The sequence below is a fragment of the Leptopilina heterotoma genome, unplaced genomic scaffold, assembly GCF_015476425.1.
Source record: "Leptopilina heterotoma isolate Lh14 unplaced genomic scaffold, ASM1547642v1 Lhet_100, whole genome shotgun sequence".
In the NCBI taxonomy this organism is placed as follows: Eukaryota; Metazoa; Arthropoda; class Insecta; order Hymenoptera; family Figitidae; genus Leptopilina; species Leptopilina heterotoma.
Window position 1 is genome coordinate 2,575,335 of NW_025110814.1, and position 6,127 is coordinate 2,581,461.

Here is a 6,127-nt window from a genome sequence, read left to right on the forward strand (position 1 = left end):
TACCTCCAAAACTTGTCCTCTATCATTTAAAATTCGTTGCATTCCTTCTTCGGTCCTCGTTCTTTCGCATTCTTCCATCACATGCACTAAATTTTCTTTCCCTTCTCCACATATTCTGCACAACTTTTCCTTTTCGTCCTTCCAATAATCCTTTGCCTTCAATTCGTTGCCACATCTAAATCTTGCTATTAAACTTCTATCCTTTTTCTTCATTCTTCCTTCCGAGTACTTTGGTATTTGGTCCTTCCTTATTAATTTGTAAAATTCATTATACCTCGATTCTTCTATTTTTTGCACTCTTTTTTCACTTTCCTAAAAAAGCGCGCTATTTTCTACCAATGAGTGAAGTCAGAGTGGGGCAAGCGCAGTTGCTTCTAGTTATCGTCTTGCCATCCCTGGCACAGCTGCAAGAATCTCGAATCTCGAAGCGCGTTGTGGGCGTCGAGTAATAAACATTACGTGTTTGCTTCTAAACAATTATAGGTAGGTGAAATATTTTTTTTTTATTTTAAGATCATTCAGAACATTATATCTTGCATACATAAAAACTTATGGTCATTTGAAGAAAGTACAAATTTAGTGGTAAAAAAGTCGAAATTTCACATATAGTCGTCTATAAACAGCTGTAATTTCCCTTAATCAGTACTTTATACGTAATATATGTAATTTATTTGTCTTAAAATATTGATAACAATAATCCATACAAAGGAGCTCGAAATACGAATAAGGTTATATAAAATATAACCTTACAATAATATAATTTAAAAAGTAAAACATACAACACAAATGGTCTCGCGAGGAATTATATTCCGACGAAGTATTAACAATCACACGGACTATCCCCGAGTCGAAATTTAAGCCCTACTTTCACCCTGAATTTTCAGGGTCTATTGAGTGTTAGGAGTAGTAAAGTAGGGTCTAATTCTAATACAATTAGACCCTACTTTGACTCCCAAAACAGGCGGAAATTTGCCAATCTTCCATTTGGAGAAGCAAAGGAGGGTCTACTTCTAAGAAACCTATACCGTACTTTTAAACCTCGTAGACCCTCCCAATGGGAAATTTACAACTGGCGTAGTACTGCGCCAGCACTGGCAGCACTGGTGGCAAGGCTGAGAGCCAGCACTGGCATGGCACTCGGATGATAACGCCGTCTGGCGCTGCCGAAGTACTGTCTGTCAGTGCTGCCAGACAGCGCTGGCGCAGCACTGGACCAGTGCTGGCTGAGAATATTGCCGCAATAAATGCCGTATTGTTATTAATTAGTCGTAAATTAATAATTATAAATAATTTAACAACAAAATGGTGAATAATATTAATAAATAGTTATTATTCATAAAATATTTCTCTTCTTAAAGAAATTGTATTAAAGATGGAGACTAACAATGGATATAGTAAATGAAGTAGAAAAAAATTGTTTATAACATTTAAAAAATAAATAATAAACAATTACAGTAAGTGTGCATTAGATTTTCATATTTTAGTACCTAACGATTGGAATCTAGAAATATCGCAAACCTATGAAAATAAACAAAATTGCGCTGACGAGGGGAATCGAACCTACGACCTACGGACTAACAGACTAACGCTCTAACCACTATGCTAACGACACATGTGTACAGTAAACTATTAATATCTCAGTATCATTCAGACATGCAATTATTGAGTCAAAGATGAGAAAAAAATAGGGATACGTTAGAAATAATAAATTGAAATAAAATAAATTGAACTAAATTTTTAATAATTAAATTACTTTACTTATTGCATTTAACATTTTACGTAATTTTTAAATTACGTGGTAATTTTTTAATAATTTTTTATTCATACTAAGAAGTATAATAGTATTTTAATAGGAACCAAATTATTATTGAGATTGAAGTTTAAATTTTGTTTATAATTTTAATTTGTTTAAATAATTTATTATTTACAAAATTAGACAATTGTGTTAAATTGTTATTATTAAATTTAATAAGAATAAAAAATGAACAACTGAAAAGTAAAATATTAATTTTTTCAATAAATTTATATTTATAAACATTCATAAACTTTTTTTATAATTTTTTTCAAGTTTATGTCAAAAAAGCAATGTTGGCAAAGAGCGTTGTGAACAATTTTTCTATACTCAGACAGCACTTGCCGCCGTGGCTTGTCCAAGCTTCAGCGAAACAAAAATTCTGTACTGCGCCAGCTCTAATTGTCGAGACTCGGCTAGAGTACGCCGAACAATCGCCTGAGTACTAAGCCAGTGGGAACATCGGCACTACACTGGCATTTCCCATTGGGTTACTTTCATACTCCTAGACCCTACATTCTAAAAGAAAATTTTGAATTATTTTTTAATGCATTACTTGAAACACTGCAAATGCAAAAAGTACTCCAAATTCATAAATACTGATGTGTTTTATAGCGTCTATATACACTATACACGAAGTGTATATAGACGCTATAAAACACATAAAATTCCACTTTTATTCATCCCAAGTGCTTCAATTGAATCTGAGCAAATCTTCAAATTTTTCTTTTTCTAATTGTAGGGTCTAGGAGTATGAAAGTAGGGTCTACGAGGTATAAAAGTACGGTATAGGTTTCTTAGAAGAAGACCCTCCTTTGCTTCTCCAAATGGAAGATTGGCAAATTTCAGCCTGTTTTGGGAGTCAAAGGAGGGTCTAGTTTTTAAAAATTGTATTGAAATCAGACCCTACTTTACGACTGCTAAACCTGAATAAGCCCTACATTTTCAGAGGCTAAGTAGGGTCTAAATTTCGACTCGGGTCCTTTATTCTATAATTTTTTGTAAGAATTTACTATTTAGCTGTACTTTATTTATCGAGTTAGAATCCGGATAGTTTTAAAATTTTCAACCATACATCACTCAGATCACTTAAATCATCTGTATTTTTTATAATTATTTTCATTCGCTCATCCTTCAGTGCTCCACACTGAATTAAAATATGCAGAATATAATTTTTCTCATTTAATATTCCTATACAAAAATTACAGTATTTATCTTTTTTAAGACACTCAAATTTTTTTTCCATACAAATTTCGGCTGATCTATCAAAAGTTCGACTTAAGTTGAACGAAGAGTATGTAACACATCCAAAAGGATTCTTTTGTTTACTAAAAAAGTGCGGTTTGCTTTTTATCTCTAAGTAAAGATAGAGAAGTAATGAGGAGGAGGATTGAGCCCTTATGGGGCCGTTCATAAACTACGTCACGCCTTAGAGGGGGGGGGGGGGGGGTGTGGAATTAATTTTTTGTGACGTTCTGTAGAAAAAATGGCGCCAAAGCATGTAAAATTAGTAAAAATTTATTTTGTCTCGATACGATATTTCTACGAGCCACAACCCAGGCGGAAATTTCCAACCGGCGCGGATCCTAGCCCGTACTGACGCCGGTGTAACTGTACTGGCTGGGAACCGCCTGCCAACCGAATGTGAACGGGCATTCTACCGAATAGTGACTAGGCCAGGAGCGCGCTGGCAACCGGCTCGGAACTGGCATTTTACCGCCCGCTGACCGGCCGGGAGAAGCCGTTCCGTGTATAATTCAACCGGCTGGGACCTGGCACTCTACCGACCGTGGATTTTTCATTTAATAGCCAGCCGAGCGCTGGCATTCTACCGACTGACAACCGGATCGGATCCAAATGATAATTTCAACAAATATCAATAAAAAAAATAATAATTAATTGCGCAAAAGATAAATACTGATGACAATTCATTGACAGTTCACTTTACACATTTTTTTAATTTTTTTATATACTTAAACGTAATTTTTTATTACATACACATTTGAAAAATCCTAACGCTTGGAGGTACGAACCTACGCCTAACCGAATATTTACGCACCGAAATCTCGCACGCTAACCACTATGCTACGCTCGCATGGGACTCTCAAATCTTAAATACTCTCAAGTGTCACAAGCTGAAATAAAACTTGTCGAATAACTACGCGTCAATGCTACAGCTATATTTTTATTATTATATAATATATTAAATAATTGTATCTCAATATAATAATATTGAACATAATAATATTAATAATTTTAATTAATATCACAATAATAATAAATTTATTATTATTGAGATATTATTAATTAACATTAATATTATTGAGAATTAATAATAAATTATTAACATGAATATTAATATTTATTAATATTTATTAATATTAATAATTTATTATTAATTCTCAATAATATTAATTAATAATATCTCAATAATAATAAATTTATATTAATAGTATAAATTTATTTATAATAATTATAAACTATAAGTGCACAACAAATTTTTTTAATTGTTTAATTTTGAAAAAACTCTTAATAAATAATTACTTAATATTTTGATTAAATTCATTTATTAATTAATCATTATTTTCTAAAATAATGCAATTAATTATTGTAATAATTATTTAGTTATGACACATTTATTGAAAATAAATTTATAATGTGATTTATAATGTGACAATAAATGACGACATCCGCAGTCGGATCCGGCCCAGCACCGAGCCAGTACAGACTAAACATATTCGTCATTCTTCCGACGCCGCAGAAGAATAAGATCCGCCGGCGGGAGAAATCCAGTACCGAGCCAGTACTGACAATAGTGGGAAGACGGTTCCGACAGTCGGAGCATAATCTGTACCGCGCCGGTTGCTTTTTCAGATCCGAATCGGTACAGACCGTCGGTACTTGCGGTCTGTACGGGCGCGGATCCCAGCCGGTTGTAAATTCCGACATTCGTCCGACTTTTCCGCCTGGGAATCACATTTTTGCGATTTCAATTTACAGATGTAGGTGACTTGATTTGGGAAAAAATGGCCGCACAGAAAGGTGGAGTATAACGGGTTGCCTACGTAAGGCATAACAGTATGGTAAAACAGGGCAGTAACTTTTAGTTTGTTGAAAATTATAAAAATAATATTTTGCAATAATGAAAACTAATATGAAGAATGTAAATAAAGGGATTTTTGTTTATAAAAATATATATAATATAAAATATGAAAAACATTTTTTTAAATTTTTGTTATTCATTAAAATAATTTTTTAAAGAGATTAAAAATTAAAATTGCTAATTAGTACCTCTAGAGGAACTAATCAAATGATTTTAATATGTTTTTTTAATTGTTTATTTTAATTCTATCAATTACCGATAAATGTTGCAAGTATTGTTTTAATATTTGTGTACGGAACCCGCCATTGCAGTGCGAGTACAACTCGCACTTGTCTAATTTTTTTTTATTTTTAGTTAAGAAATTAAAGTCAGAAAACAATCTCTCATTTATTCTCTTAAAATTTCACTCTTCCTTAAAATATTTAATGCCACACGGAGAGAAAAATCTAGCTTTAATAGTATGACACTACCTATACTAATTTCGCATGACTATAGTCACGCTTCAAACGCATGAATTCATACCCAAAAACCATGGGTCCACGCTTCACCATGGTTTTTCTGTATGTTTTCATGCGTTTGAAGCGTGACTATAGTCCATGCGAAATTAGTATAGGTAGTGTCATACTATTAAAGCTAGATTTTTCTCTCCGTGCACGTGTTTAAACTAAAAAAAAATTTAAAAAAATTTTTTTTTTGATTTTTTTTCAAAAAGTTTTTTGAATAAATTTTTTGTCGTCAGACTGTAATAATACACTAGGATACCAATTTTCAGCTCCTTAGATCAAATAATGTAAAAGTTATGAAAAAAAAATTTTTTTTTAAATTTTTTTAGTTTTTCCTTGACAACGCTATGGCCATCATTACATATCAAGTTCTCTATATTTTTCCTGTAATATTCGAGTAAAAATACACCAGCATGCAAAATTTCAGCTCTCCATGTCGAATAGTTTAGAAGTTAAGGGGGGGGGAATGGTTACTTTTTATGCATTTTTGGCCAAAAATCTTGTTATTTTCTTGACAACGCTACGCTCGAGCCGCAAACTTCACTCTCGAAAAATCACACTTTCGCCACTAGTTGTACAATGTACTATTGTCTCCATACTGAATTTCTACATATCGTCACCTATTAGGCTAAAATTCGGTACACTTGTGTACATCGATGCCTTCGTCGGATGAACGTGTTGCACTCATAGAAACATATGAGTGCAACACGTTCGTCCGTGGAAGGCATC